Here is a 16,023-nt window from a genome sequence, read left to right as displayed (position 1 = left end):
ATACTAAGCACATTAAATGCCATCTGGAGTGACATAATGAGCCAGCACGAAGCTAGAGAAAGGGAAGGGCGGTACGAACGAACAAATAATAATAACCGTCCACCAATTTATTGTGTATCTATGGTGTGTTTGCTACGCACGAGAACCCATACAATTATAATTTCCTTTTTACCCATTAAAATTAATAATGAAGAAAGTTTCCGAAAGTTACGTATGAACGGTTTGGCTGGAAAATATAATAATGAAAACGGACGAGATATTTGTATACACGTTGTTGAAGCTGATTCGAAAACTGTAGGAAGAGGTCAGCTTGAGAGGATTTGTTTGGAGAAGAACCCCGCGTAGGCTAAAACCAAAATGCTTTTTGTAATGTATGAAATAAAAAACTGTACTACCAAACAAAAAACGTGCAAGCAGACGAAAGGGTGATAAAAAATCCACGGACATAATGATACTGTAAACGTTGGCGATTCTTCAGAATGTCCGCGAGCGCCCACAACATCCTAGTATAATGAGGAAGGTAGGGTACGGGTCCTCTCTTGAATCACTACTATCCCTTTTCTACAAGCTTCGTGAACAGAATGAACAAAAGCTTCCGTGTAACTAAACCAGACTAATGATAATAGCACAGTAAAAAAGAAATACATAGCACCATGCACGATGAGAAACCAAAGAGTCTTGCTTTTATTAGAAATATTCAATTATACGTTTAATACTATATTACGTTGTTTGCGAATAACTCTCAGGTTTGTTGTTATAAATCAATGTTATTTATGACAACAAACCTGTTATTTATGGCATGAGTAATGCTCTGTTTGTTTTTGTGAGCTCGAATGCTAGCACAAATGTTCACACGTGTATTCTATTTTTTCAGAAGCGTTCATCGTACCGGCAGAAGCATACGAGTCTAGCAGCAGAAAATGCCCCACGCGTTTGATATTGATAACCATGCACGCAGTGAACTGGTCCCAGTGTCGAATTCATCAACATTTCATATCTAGCTAAAGAATATTCTCGATATATTTATTAAATATTTAAATCCAAGGTTCCGTGGCTGCGGGGCCGAATACTCGCATCTCACTGAGAGTAGTATCCAAAGAAACTTCAGGGCTGAAAGGTGTGAGCACCTAAGGTCAAGCTCGAATTCTATTTTGTTGGTAACGCAGCATTCGACAATAATAAGTAATAATAAGATCATAAACTTAACAGGTTTCTTTTAGAGTTCCTGAAAGAATTATATATTGACGGTACTATAAACGGTACTATAAAACATGCGTTATTAGGGTCAATAGTGCTAGCAAAAAGGAAGACATTAAAAATTATGGATCATAATATAACGAAAGACGCTGTGGGAAGATATGCTCTTCGCTTCGATTGTGACGTCACTCCCTAGGCAAAGATGTGATGGACTTTCCCAATACGAAGCTTCAATCGCCACTAATTAGTAGATTATGATTCTAAATGACTGGAAAGTATTGTTCCTTAAAGAAGTGAACTTCTTCATGCCGGCGGTCTCATGGAGTTGTGGCATAGACCTGAATACGACAGTTTCTCAAGTAACGTCATAGCTAGAACTGACTCTGTGTACGGTTGTATATACCATAAATCCTATTAAGTATATCAGTGTGTTTCGTCATTTTGTTAACGCTACATCTATCTAAACAGTACAAATACATAGAGACTGTTATGGGCAGTAGTGTAGAAATCACTTGCCTTGACAACAAAACAATAGAAATGTGTGTTACGTACTGAATTCATCGTATCGAATCGAATTTAGGTTCGAATCGAAGTTTTTTGGCGAATAACAGTAGCGTTAGATAGTTTTGGGCTGATTATTGTAAACAACTATGCGGGAAGGTGTAGCTTTCTTTCGAAAGCGTTCGACTCTTAAGCGAAGTTGAGCGAACTATAAACGGAAAGCTAGTAAATTAATATCTCATGCATTGTCAGGGAAAGAATATGCTGAATTTAATTTAAGTTAATTATCTATGACACTGTTGGGCCTTAGATTGGCGAAAGTCAGATTTTTAGTGACATCCTGTTCTAGTTACTAGACATCTCCACAAATACTTGGCCAAGTGAAACGAAAAATTCCAGTACGTGCTGAAACGATTTGATAGTTCGTCTAACCTATAATACGATCATAACAAGATCTTACTTGTTAACAAAACAATCACTGCATAATTCATGCAGCTTCAGTCATGCGTCTATAGAGGCCAAAATCTTGCTTTGGTCAAAAAAATAAAAATGAACATTTTCAAACAATCGCATAATTGGGAAACTTTACACAGTCTCAGTGAGTACTTTTTCGATACTTGAGCTGCTCGTGGATTGTGGTGTAAAACTGAGTCCATACCATGGTTCTAGTTGACGAATAGATAAAAACCACGCCTAAAAAACACGAACCGTATGCGGTGTTCGTAGGTTTTATCGCTCATATATATATCATATAATATCACTAAAAGGCAACTAGAAGTGGTTGCTGATGAGCGTATAATTCAAATTCACGCGTGAATTTCCCTAAGCACATTGCACTGTAATCATAAGGGGTTGAACAGATATAAACGAAGGCGAATTATTGCGCTAGTCAATAACAGCGAAAAAACGATCGGACAATATAATTAAATGTCTTGTATAATCACACACAGTGTAATAAATATATGTTGTCGATGACAAAGGCTTCAGCAGTGCTATATTCTTTTTTAAGTGTTGTAACGCGCGGGTCTGAACACGTTTTCGACCGGGGGTACGTGGAGCTACTGTGGAAGAGGGTCGGAGTAACATTAACACGCTTCATATACGGATTAGAACAAGCATACGTATTCTATCTAAATATGAATCATGCTATACGTAAACGTCATTACCAACAAGTCTGTTTTTATTTTGACATAACGGTTGTTCCCTCTTCCAGTAGCTATATGCAGACATATCACAAAATCTCAGTGTAATTGCTTATAATTTATATCCATGGTGGCAACCCTTTGAGCGCGTTTTCTCGAGAAAGAAGGAATGTACATCTAGTGTAGTACAAACCTCAATAGAGCTTATTTTATCATAAAGATAATCATCACAATACACCATCGCCCGCTATACTTGCTCATGCATCCACATCTCCGTGTCTATACTGCTATAATGATAACGAGCAAAACTGGTTGAGCAGCAGTTAGCTGCCAAATTTAACTTTGTTTTTAGCACAACTTGGTATTAGAGGTACAAACTATGCAAGATTTCGAGAACTTTTCGATTTCAGCAAGATTTTATGACAAGCTAACGTGCAGGTAATGCATGCCTCATGCAGTTGTCATTTATAGGTACAACGTGAACCTCCGACTCATGCCTTAGGCGTGCGAGCGGCCTCGGCATGCCGGCAGCGTTGGCATCATCTGTTTCCCCTGAGAGAACATCTTTTCGGTTAGTGGTGTTTCAGAATCAGGTAAGTCCATGTGTCGAATTAGCAGGGCCTAATCTGTGGAACGTCCGTCTAGTGTATAAGCAGACTGTTGATCGACCCTGTCAGGGGGAGACTGGTAGCAGGCGCAATTGTAAATAGAGGACCGATTTGCGATGTAGTTATAGAACCCGCCGCAAATGCACTAAACAGCACTGAGCAGCTGCCTGATGACACGTGACGGGCATTGCAAACTATGGAGCGCGAGAGAGAAAAGAGTCGAAATGACTGAACGCGGCTGAAAAAAGCTCAGAAGACCGCGAGAGGCGAAGACCTAGAGCTGGGGCGAGGTATTTGTAGCCTGTTAGACTGTCAAGGCAAGCACAAAGGGCAGCGGATCCTATTAGAGAATTCTGCTAGGCCGATTTAGATGGGCATAAGGAGGCCAACATCGAATGGTTGACAGCAGCGAAGTACGCCGACTTGCAGAAGGCAGTTAGTTAGTCTCTGCCGAAGCCGTCTGGGCTCTGATGGCCCTTTCCTTCGTCCTGCCCTTTCCAGGCTCTTTCCCGAGCAACAGGTGCCGAGAAACTGTACGATACAAAGTCGTCCCTACGGCGATAACTAATGCAAAACGAAGAAGAACTAGCGGTAAGCAAACCGCCTTCGCTCTAAGCTGGCTATCCACTCGTTCTAACGTTTTCATCGCAGACGTAGCGCGTTTTTAACTAGTCACTGTAATGCACTTGAATGAACATATAGGAATTGATAGCAGTGAAATCAAGTGATCTTTCTACATTTATCAGTTCCCAGCAGTGGAAGCAGTACTTAAACGTTGTGTAGCTGGAATTACCTCTGGTCGTCTGTTTCATTGTTGCACACCGACCGAAATACGCAGAACTATTTGTGTAGCCGCAGGAAATTCGAGGAGAAAAAATACTAACCTAATTTTATCCCCGTCTAGTGTTGAAGGACAATAAAAGAAATCTCTGGCTGGCAGTTATTAAAGGCAGTATGGGCGACGAGCGGTTATCTATGACCACGTATCATCTTTTACATGGATTCGATGGTATCCTCGACCGAACATCAAGTTCAGTTCAACCCACTGTGCAGGTAAGTGAGGTCGGTTGTGTATGTACAGTGTGAGGTGAAGCACACGTTGTTAGTTTAGGAAAAGTGTGCTAACAATACTTTACTACGAATCAACAAAGCGCCGTAGAGAAACAAGCTTGTTCTTCATTGGTTAAGAATTGAAACTGTTGAATAATTTGTTCAATATATAAGTTGTATATGAGTTACACGATCGACGAGTAATGGGTAGCATGTAAACAAAGCGTTACTTTAATACTGCATACATTACGATTGAGCAAATTTGTCGCTCCTTATACCTCTCCTTCCACAACGGCATCGCACTAACCCGCATATTTTTACCATTCGTGGGGTGCGCAAACACGTCGAAGCGTTTGGTTGTGCCGGCATTGATTCCCCAAGTACGTACCGTTTGAGTGTCCTTTGAGGCAGACGAGACGATACAAGAAAATACGATTTGACAAACCGTAGATAAGTGTCGCTGCATTTCAGAAACGCAAGACACTGATATTATTTGGTGTTTACCTATTCAATAATTTATAGAAGCCACACATGAAGAGCTCGTCCATAGACAGTTTGGAACATTTTCGTTACGATAACTCGCCGCCGGTTCAGTTGAGAGACGTTAAGCACGAAGGACCTGGGTAACAGATGGTCATCGGGGCCGGCATCCCAGATGATACCATTTTCGATGAGCGAAGCATCAATCAAAATAATTAATTACACGACTACGGTGTATACAAACAGTTATGGTAAATATGTATGATTTTGCCGATATGGATCGAATGTAACAACGATCACATAAATCATAGTTCTAGGAAAATTATAAACTTATTTCGAACGTTCTACTAACGAAATGACCTCCAGGCGCATGTAATTCACTATCAGAAATGCAAAATTTATTGACATATTTGCAAGTTGAAATCGCACCACTTAGTACGTGTCCTATTGCCTTGAAATTATACATTTCATGATTCTAAATTTAATAAAAGACTCTTACGATTCTCTGCTAAATTATTTTGTCTAACCGCTTAATAATACAGTTCATTTTGCAAGGTTATATATGTATATGTGTTCGTACGCAACAAGCTCAGACGGAATCCTCGGTTAGGAAAAAAGTTGCAGAGAATCTTCAACTTATTCTTGGCAGGTTTGTAAAATCGCTTAATTTAGTTATGGAAAATTGCTGATTGATCCGTAAAATTATTTTCATTGAAAGCTGTAATCTTTTCTAATTCCGTTCTAACTTGCAGTTCACCTGGAAATTCTTTCTTTCGCTTCCATAGTCGTCAGGGAAGCATATTTATCAATTTAATAATGATATAAATCAGCCTAGCTTTGTAAACGTATTCTGCAGAGAAACAATGTCCAAGTCCAGTTAGACAAGACATATATCGTGCATTATTTTCAAATGGAATTAACCAGTGTTACAATTGCCGTGTAGGTAAAAAGTGGGCTAGCAAATTGTGGTACATACGTACCTGTTATTGTTATAGGGGGCAGATGAGTTGCCACCTGCGCGCATACCTGAAGCCACGTACTGTAGCTGTGCGTGTTATTTCGGTTGCGCTATCGCTGACTAAAACAAAGGTTGTTTGTGTTATTCGGTTATCCACGCTTGTGGGCCTCATTAATACGCGCGGCCGGAGCCGGCTGCCGCGCAGGGGGAAAACGAAATCAAACACTAAACGACTGTTCACATGAAGATGTTCAGCGATATCTCGTGCCTTTTCGTGTTCTCAATCAGAATTGAAGCTCAAAGCTCCCGCTGTTTTCAAACAGAAGCAATATTGTTAATTGCGTTGTAGCTTGAACGCGGTAGTCTAGAAATAGATCCAAAAAGTTCTAGCCATACGACTCAAAAAGGCTGACATTTCCCTGTTAGACCTGTCGTTTTTGGATAACCGTTATTTTTTTTCTATTACTCTAGGCCCTTTTAAAGGAAAAGGTGTCGCGCTTTGCCTGATCTCACTCATATGTTTTAAAGAAAAATCGCCGATCTCCAGCGAGCAATTTTTCTCTGAAGTGCAACAGACTCCCAGTTTATTCATAAAGGCACCCACCCTTATACATACTAGGTAGCAGATTATCGAAGTTGCCTTCCTTCGAGTGCAGCGTTGAAACAACTTTTGTCATTGGTAAACTTATAATACATTGTTAATTGTGTATTTAATGGTGCGTTACCCGTTGGTGCGCTTGTCACACAAATTCCGTCTGGCGATCTTCCTTCCGGACATACCGATCATTATAGCTGATTTTCAGTCTAGTCTGGATCCAATTGATCGGTCGGTTGCGCAATCAAAGTTGCATCAATGATACAGTTTCCATTTGCCTGTTACCTCTGTTTACTTATCCTGACAATTCATATACCGTACCGAAACAGAGTAAAAAGCAAAAAAGAAGAGTAAATGTTCTCCAGGATAAAAGGCATAGACCAACTGAAACTCACAGAGCTCGTGAAAGTATGCTGGACGCGCTTCGTTGCCTGTTAACGTAAAACGCCTACCTTCCATAGGGTATCTCCATGGCAATGTCGAAAGATGTGAGGCATTAAATAGTTGTTCAAGAGGCAGGAATTCAACGAAACATATTTGGTTTTGTGACCTAGAACGGCCGATGACATATAATTCTTGAATAAAAATAATCACCATGCAATAAAAGAGTCACTTAAGGTTAGAGTCGGTAGAATATGGCCAACATGCGGCAAATTTATTGATCTCGTACATTCGTTGCTGGTACCATTATCTCTTATTAGCATAGGGCATTCGGTGTCGTTTCTAAATAGATTAATCTGTCTGGGTTTAACCAGGTACTTCTGACTAGGTGACAGTTTGATGCCGTTGCTCCCATACAGACCCAATAGTCTTAGAGAATTACGCATATTTCTTCTTCATTTATCTTAGTCAGATACAGCATATTTTGGTACATCAACATAAAACCCGCTTGAAACCATAGATGCCTACATTCCCGCAGTAGCAGCTCATTCCATCACTAACGGTTAATTATTTGAACAGCACTAATCTATGCTAGTTTGAGTAAAATCTGCCAGATGAGATAGACGTTGATAAAGGTGCTCACGTCTACAGTTCAGGCCATACTATGACTTAGAGCTCAGATAATGAAGTTAATTTAATGAGCTAAAACACTTACGTCACTTGAAGAGGTAAGTTGCCCAAGCACTGTTACTCCTATCAGCCCAACTTCCTTGCCTTGCCAAGCCAACTATCAGACCACCCGGTGAAACTTGTAGCCAGCAATAACTAAATTTAGTCGGCAGCTTCTAGTTAGCAGGTAAGTTAATCATTCATGTAGCTTCCTTTCAATTGATAACGGTCATAGATGAAACAACGACCTGCTTCAATCTTACGTGCCATGCTTGTCTTCTGGCTGTGATAGAGAGGACGCCCACAAACGCTGCGATTCGTGTAGCGTAATGGCTATCGACGACTAGCGTATAAAGCTTGAGTACTATGAAAAAGAATTGATCAGTAGAAGTGGTCAGGCGATGCAACGACACCAGCACTACCATGGGGTGCTCAAGTGTGATGCTTTTTGATTACGATGAACAGCTGTGTACGTACATACGGTATATGTGTACAGACGTGTTAATGAAACGCTTGTGTCTGTAGGAACGGGACTAAAAACAGGTCAAGGTCATTGATTTACTTTTCACACAATTCCAACGTGGATAAAAATAAATTAAATTATGAAAAATACTGATGGTACATTTTTACTGTTCATTTCTCCAAGCTGCCCTCAACGAAGATAGGGTCATTTAACAGGGCTTTGTTTTAAAGTAGCTTCACTTCAATTATACCTATGGGCTGATGAGCTAGCGCGACTCTCTGCTTTATATCATGGTTACACGTACCCTTATGCTTTAATTTGGCTACATATGTGTAGATATCTCCGGTAGGAAAACGTAAGCGTGATCCGCCTTATTGCTAATCTACAATAACTGGGGTTTGCTATTCTTGGTTTGAAAGATACCAACCACATCACAATCGACATTGGCTGTCGTCAATTCATATTGCTTTACATACTGCCTTCGGCGGTGGTAGTGACTACGTCTTGTTAGAGTATTGTATAAGATAAGAATATACATGTTTTGTCGGAAGGACCTTAGACCAGAACCTTAGCTTAGGATTAATATGCGTAAACTATTTATGTAGGGAACCATGATCCTTTAGATATAATCATTTGGAGTTACTTTTGTTTTGTTAAATCCCGCGTGATCTTTTTGTTACTTCGGTCACAGGCCATCGCATCTGAAGAGATTGGACCGAATCGTCGGAACAACGAAAACTCGGTGTACACTGTGCCACTACATATGGCCCTCTCTTTAGAACGCATCTATACGTACACGTCGAAAACGTTAGCCTAGTAAAGGCGCAGATTATGCGCTGCGCGGACATGCCCTAATTAACCAGTCGATATCATAGCTAAACCGTTGTCCACATGCAAAACCCGTATTGCCCCCGTTATAGTAGCATAACGCCGTCTTCTCGAATTTACTTCTGACCTGGTTAATTTATATATATATTAATAAATAACCTATAAAACATATAGGAATTTAATGGTCATTAAATTATGGATTCTCATATAGTGGAACGACGAAGCTACTAGTGACTTCCGGGTTGTAATTAAACAAATGTCTGAAGGCGTATGCAGCCAATACATATCGGACACCTTTAACTCTTTTAAACAAACAACATATAATTAAACTCCTTGAGCTTTGTCGAAAATCATTTCCCGGAAAATTGAATACCGTTTACGGTAAATCGAGCAACAGAACTCGAAAGTCCGATGTTCTCAAGACGATTCGTTTGACGGCACCAAAAATAATTTCTACGAACAAGAGAAAAATGAGGCTCTACGTACAACAGATACAGCGTTGTGGTTTATTTGTAAAAATATAATAATTACGACGTTTTCACTTTTTCAAGTTCCGTATTATTTCGTGAAGTTGAACTTTTTCGGCTTGCAGATATCTTTGACGCATTGCCAGAAACTTACAGTTTATGCTGTTCGCCATGCATCATCCGGCGGAGTCATAAAGACGGCTCTTCAATCCACGTATGATTAGTATCTATGGAGAGCGAGAGCAATCCGATTAATTAACAAAGGTCAGTGACGATTTCGAGCCTTTTAGGCTTTGCAGAGCCTTGGAACAGCAAAGTTACTTGACAAACAGCTCTACCTTATAGGGAGCTTCGCAGAACTGTCACCGCTTCTGGGCCGAAGGTGTCGGCTGTCCCAGGAGACCCAAGTGATAAATGGAAACATAGGCGGAATGTAGTCGCATACGTACGTTGGTTCGTTCGAAGTCGTTGAAGCTTCACGTACACTTGTCGTGTGTAATCGCAGAAGGGCGGCTGAGAAACAAACGTAAGATGTTAATTATTTATATGATGCAAGTGGCGCCTAAGTTAGAGAATGGGAGGATCTCAAATATTCTAAAACAGAAAACGTTCGAACTCTGGCTTGTATTGGAATCATTCACCAGGAGCTATTTACGAGCTCTTTTTTGCGTAGCTAAAAGGTCTCCGCGCCGAAATATTTGTTCTATAGTTAGATATTACAAAATAAACTTGGTATAAGACAAATAGGAATGCAAGCCATAGAACCACATATCGATCTGACTACGGTCTAGGGTTTCAGTCGCGTTTTACTAATCATAGCTGGTCTTACGTTCAGAAGAACAAGGAGCCTGGTATCATGAAAGGACTAGGGGAGACATACCGGTAGGTGGCCGTTTCAAGACTAGATTGAGCTGAATAAATTTATTCTAACCTTGTTTGTCTAATCAGATTTATGCTTCTAGCCAGACCCCAGTGAATGCCGAAAACGAATACAATAGGGAAATACGCTATGTGCCACGACTAGCTTTTTATCAAAACAGCCAACATTTCTATATAAGAAAATGTATTAAACCGGCAATATAAACTAATAGTTCAGTCAATATATTGTTTGTTCGACATTGTTTTTTGACTTGGCCAGCTATTGCGACATGGCAACGCACCAAACGTGTGATCGGAGCTGATTGGCCACAATTTACCCAAAGGCGCGCCCGCTTAAAAAAGATGGAGGATATGTTCACGTTTTAAAATAATTGTATAGATTTACCTGCTTCTACTGTGACCTCAGCAACCGTATGAATTGCTCCAATATACCCACACGTTCGACCTGCGCATAACGACCTTTCTAATGACTTGAATAGAGAAAGAATCCGACAAAACAGGCTACGATAGGCGAAATAAAAGGTATTGATTTTCAATCGTTCCGGTTTCACGTATCTGTAGTAACTACTATATACGCCCACTTTAACTTGCCACATTATCGAAACGCGTGTAGAATAGTTAAAGTAGAAATAAGTTCAATGAGACGTTTATACATACCACCAATATTTCTTCTTTAATAGTCAAGGGCTTATTGTCGACCGAAATATGGTGCGCAAGGATGCATGAAGATAATCTCCGAAGTTTTTCGTTAATAAGAAGAAAATTCTGGCGTTAATATTGGTAACAGTCAAGGCGAAGACATAGTACATGCGGTCGCCTGTACCTAGAAAGCTTGCATATATTATCCCAGATTACCGAAGTCGTATGGTTGCAGGCGTACATCATTAGATCAGCAGTAGAAAAAGAGATTGCGCTATTATGGCCATAATATATTCATACCAATCGTCATAACTGGCGATAATGGTTTACAGAAGCATAAAAGAACAGAAATACACAGAGTTGGTATTAGCAATATTAATTTTAGCGTTTAATCTGTGCAACTTACCTTAAAGTTCAGCCCACAATAATTATAGAGCAGGTGCGCTAGCTTCATCTCGTCCTAAGTGACCGTTTCTTGTTCATTTCAACGATGATTTAAAAATAACGGCTGGCCTAAGTATCGTTGGAGGAACTAGGGATACGTGCTCTGATACGGCGGCATTCTAGAAAACGAGGAGCTAACTTGCACCACTCTATAAACGACGATCTGGCTGTGCGTCACTTCGAGCCGGAAAACTTAGGGCAGCTATTACGCGGCAGATACCGAAATCTGGGCAGTACTTCCAAAAAAAAACATACCAAGAAATTCCCATTGGTCCTACCTCAAGTATTCCCGCTCCATATGTTTTAATCTAAGGTACAGGCATAAAATGGAAGAGCACTTTTGTCTCGTTGCAGGACGCTTTCGACCAATGCCATTATTATGAGTTCGCTACTCAGCTTCGTTGGTACAAATATCGACCAATTCGCTTTCAATGGAAGATAGCGTCAATCCATTAATAAGGTATGCTCTTGCTTTTGTTTAGTTAGTCAGATCCATTAGGGTATCTGGCATAGGCTAAGCCGAATCCACTTAGCTTTTTCTCTCTAAGTCTCTTTTTTTTATATATAGCTCAGCTTATTATACATACTTAGCGGCTGCATTAAAGTGGTCGCATCTTATATCGAAAATATGGGCTCAATTAGAAGCGACATGAGAATTTTTTTTTTTTTTTTTATTTTTTTGAAAACGTTTTGCCATAACGGCATCTCCTTCTTTCCGACGACATATATCCGTTTGCTGTTAGCTTAACTCTGTAGAAGTAGGCGATGCCCTATTTTTTGCTGCCCTTATCGCCTTTTTAAACGATTGAATCCTTTAAAGTTAACATTGATTTCTTGTTAGTTGTACATAAGTAGCATACAAATCCATCAGTTGCCTGTCATTGATAGAATTGGCATACTATTAAGTTCAGACATACAATAGGAGCTCTATTTATTTATTGGAATCGTTATATAAGGTTACTTAGGCGTCTTACGCTGTTCCTAAATTCGCTGATACGAAGTACCCGAATAAGTCTTTCTCAATGCACCGTAGTATAAGCTTGCCCTTTGAACAGACACTGTTACTATATATATATATATATATCTGCCTTTCAGCTTCTGTGACACAGCGCACTATATCAATAAACGAGTGAATAGTCCTTGGATAAAGAACAACATATCTTTGCTTGTAGTGTAGATCTCGCGATACGTGCAGTGATATGGCAGTGTAATCCATTCTATTTCTGGGCGGCATCGCACGCGGCCTGGAACCTCATGGTACACTTATTCTAGAGCGTTTGATTTGTTCAAAAGCTTCTCGAGGCTTCCGTAACGCGCAAAATAGATTTGGGTGTCAAACAGTGCGACTGCTTATTAAGCGTAATTGAAGTTAAGTAACGTGGGCAGACGTAGATGACACATCAGAATACCAGGTACATTGGACCAGACCCAAAAACAAATCGATAACGTAACACGTAGATATTGCCCGATTCTTACTGTCATTCGGTTGAAGTTCAATTTTATAGGAGCACAGTCGAAGGCTACTCACCGTAGCCTGCTCAATGTGAACTTAGACCGCCCTGTTATTATGTACACGTATATGCACGCCAGTTCAAGTTTGAAGTTTGTATATTGTTATTTTTGCTTTATTCTAATGTGTTATTTTCGTAGCTCTCATATGTATGTTTGCGTAACATAATATCAACTTATAGTTGTTGGTGTACCGAATCGTGGTTTTTGGACCTGCCTACCTTCTAGTTCTTACCTAATGAACATCAATTGCAAAGAGCAATAATATAGAATGATAGGGGCAATATTTATTGCAATAGTGAACAAGATCATTTTTGGGATAAAACAGGACATAACATAAGGACACGAAGTTAGCATACTTAAGTTCCACTTAAGAATTACCTTTCTGTTTCAATAAGTCTTCATTTGACAAGCGAATATTAGTAAGCTTTGCCCTACAGTTACGTCAGTTACCATTTGGTGAGTAAACTGTGTAAGTATTATATATATATATATATAGTTAAATAATGCCAATGTTGTTATTTACAGCTTTCCTTTCAATTATTGCAATGAAAATCTGAGAGTGAACGCTCGTACCATCGCAACTGTTAATGGAAGGGAATACTTGCTATGTGTGGCACTTTTCAATATAAAAACATAGAATTATAGAGATATGCGGAATCGTCGGTCAGAAAATCAGCCCATTTAGGTGGGTCATTTATATTCAGACCAAGTTTTGCACTGTTCCAGAACAAGGCCAGGTTTTCCTACGGGAAAATTCATCATGATGAAAAATACTGCCACATTTTCGGGACGCGAATCACACGAAGATCGCCCAGTGTTTTTTTTTGCTTGGAATTGGCGCTCCATGTATTTTTAATACGCATGAATCTTTTGCATAGAAATTGAAGCGCGGAGCACAGATTGTCAGTTAGGTCATTCAGGTAAGTTCCGTTATATAGTTTTTTGGTACACCTTTTGTATTGATTTGCCCTTTTAAGCCCTTTGCTTTTTTCGATTCCTGGCCTGCTATCTGCTTTAGAGTTAAATTCGTCGGATTTTATAAAAACTATAGCATATCCAAACAACACTTGTTGTATCTTTGCATTGGCCAATATTGGTTCACACACGGGTAGTGTTCAAAAAGTACTTGCGGATCAATAAAGGAGTATCGCGGTGAACGGTAGTTATGACCATCGGGGACGGCCCCTACAGTGCATGCAGAAGATTTAGTTGATGAGAAAAAATCCGACTTTAATGCCCAACCTTTGACAAATAATACCTGTAATATAAGTTGGCTATGGTAAAAGTTATGTAAGTGGTCCTCATCACCACATTCGATGATTTCGAGCAATGTATGGGCGCATCAAATAGATATTTCTATTCGGCATCCCTCTATTAGGTACGAAGTCTAAAAATTACATAAATGCGCAATAGATGCAGACAGTCGAATGTTGTCTGAAGTCAATTACGAAACGCGAAGTTCAATACCATTTTTTATAAATCACCGACGGAGGCGACTATTAAATCCTAAACTACCTGTACAGCCTATTGTCTACTGTATATTTAAAACATAAATCAAGGTCCTGCATATTTTCTTGCTGCTAGGTACATCTCTGTGTGAGTTATAAAAGCACAAGGACGTATGCGACATAACAAAGGGTAACCGCAGTCATTTTGATCGAGATATCTTATTTATTACTACTTTTATCATGCCTATTACATATTGACCTGCTTTTATTTTTTCTTGTATACATCTATGGTAATGGTCCGCATCGGGTAAAGACCTTTTTTTTTTTTAATTTCTAGCATTACCTGTTAATTATTTACGTTGTTAAATAAGTGTTACAAATAATCTATTCCTAGATATACTATCAAAAACTTATCATTATTAGAAGTTGAACCGAAATTGATCTTGCTAGATTCACCGGTAAAACGGCTGTTGGGGTGCGTGGCAACATTCTCATTACCTATGCTAACTATGGCAATGCACCCAAAGAGATCTGCATAAGCCACACCCAAACCACGCACTTAGTGGCGTATCAGTGCTAGAAAGCCTCAATCATATATAATATTCTGCCAAAAATTACGAAGTCATATCTTTAATTTGAAGACAATAAACTAATCTCTCATAGCAGCTACGTCTGATCAAAACTAACTACATAATATCTATTATCGATTTAAGTAGATCAGGTTTGCTGTCAGGATCTCATTCAGTTTCTATACGTCCGAACATCATATTCTAAGGCCTATATTTCCGCTAAGCCTCCAAAGTGTCACTCTTTCATTTGACAGGTAATCGATAACCGTGAAGACAGTATCCACGGTTACGTTAAAGCTGATTTCAATTGCGGTTTTGTGGTAGGCCCTTTGAAACAGACGAAAATGTCGGGCTATTTTTAACTACATCGAAAATTAATTTACTTTATACTGATTTCTTTACAGAGCTATTTGATTAGTACCAAAATTGTTCAGCTTTACATACCTACATTAACTAAACGATTACATCTAAACGAATCAGTCAGGCCATATCCGAGGTGTACTTTTGTTGTAAATTCGTTTTCCAAACTATGTGAGCGCGTAGCGGTCAGTGGGCCGAACGTGCAGGAGACGTTGGCCTAATGCAACCTTCCTTATACGATAATTTTATATACGAACAATGATAAATGTGATGGAGGAAGCGCCCTACAAGTTAAGACACCCCTTCGTGTCCTTGTTAGTTCGCTTTGATTTTCGTGGTCATAATGTATCGGTTGCTGTCATGGGAATATGGCAAAAATTAATGAAATTTCTTTCTTAGCAAGGTACGAATTTCATGAAGTAGTGACATGTCCTAGCGTTTGGTTAGGCAGCTTGCTCTGTCTGGGAGATAGCAAGGTGTATTGGTTTGTTTCTCTAAATGCATTGTTTATATTTTTTCCACAAGTACGGTAATTCGCCTCTAAACTTGAACTTTCCGACAGCCGAGTATTGGGTGGTTGCTACTCTGTTAATGAAGACCACTCCTTCTACGGTTGATGGTACCTCTGGCTACCATCTCCAGCAGTTTTAGAAAAAGCTCGTGGACCGCTACGCTCCCCCTTTTGCCAGCTTAAAAGCTCAGACAGCCAGTATAATCGTAAACATTATTACAATGAACACTGGAATGATTGCTTGCCATAATAATGACATTGTGAAACGACCGTTCCGGCTTAGCGCTTGTAATTTGTTTACAAACAGGTGGTAAAAGCGTGT

General features: G+C 39.6%; 1 protein-coding gene across 3 annotated transcripts in view; it reads left to right on the top strand.

Moving 5' to 3' along the window:
- LOC111253538 (uncharacterized) overlaps positions 1-16,023 on the top strand; it is a 94,015-nt gene that overhangs the window by 5,078 nt on the left and 72,914 nt on the right. Inside the window, exons 2-5 of one of the 3 annotated variants that reach the window (XM_086992947.1) lie at positions 3,299-3,433; positions 3,571-4,039; positions 4,389-4,501; positions 11,656-11,761. The gene's annotated coding sequence lies outside the window, so the exon portion shown is untranslated. Of the gene's footprint in view, positions 1-3,298; positions 3,434-3,570; positions 4,040-4,352; positions 4,502-11,655; positions 11,762-16,023 lie in introns of all 3 variants that reach the window. The other 2 variants (XM_086992943.1, XM_086992944.1) reach the window with 2 other exon arrangements.

This window comes from Varroa destructor, unplaced genomic scaffold (genome assembly GCF_002443255.2).
Source record: "Varroa destructor unplaced genomic scaffold, Vdes_3.0 BEIS01000006.1, whole genome shotgun sequence".
In the NCBI taxonomy this organism is placed as follows: Eukaryota; Metazoa; Arthropoda; class Arachnida; order Mesostigmata; family Varroidae; genus Varroa; species Varroa destructor.
The sequence above is the reverse complement of the archived record's forward strand: the minus strand, read 5'-3'. Positions and strand labels throughout refer to the sequence as shown.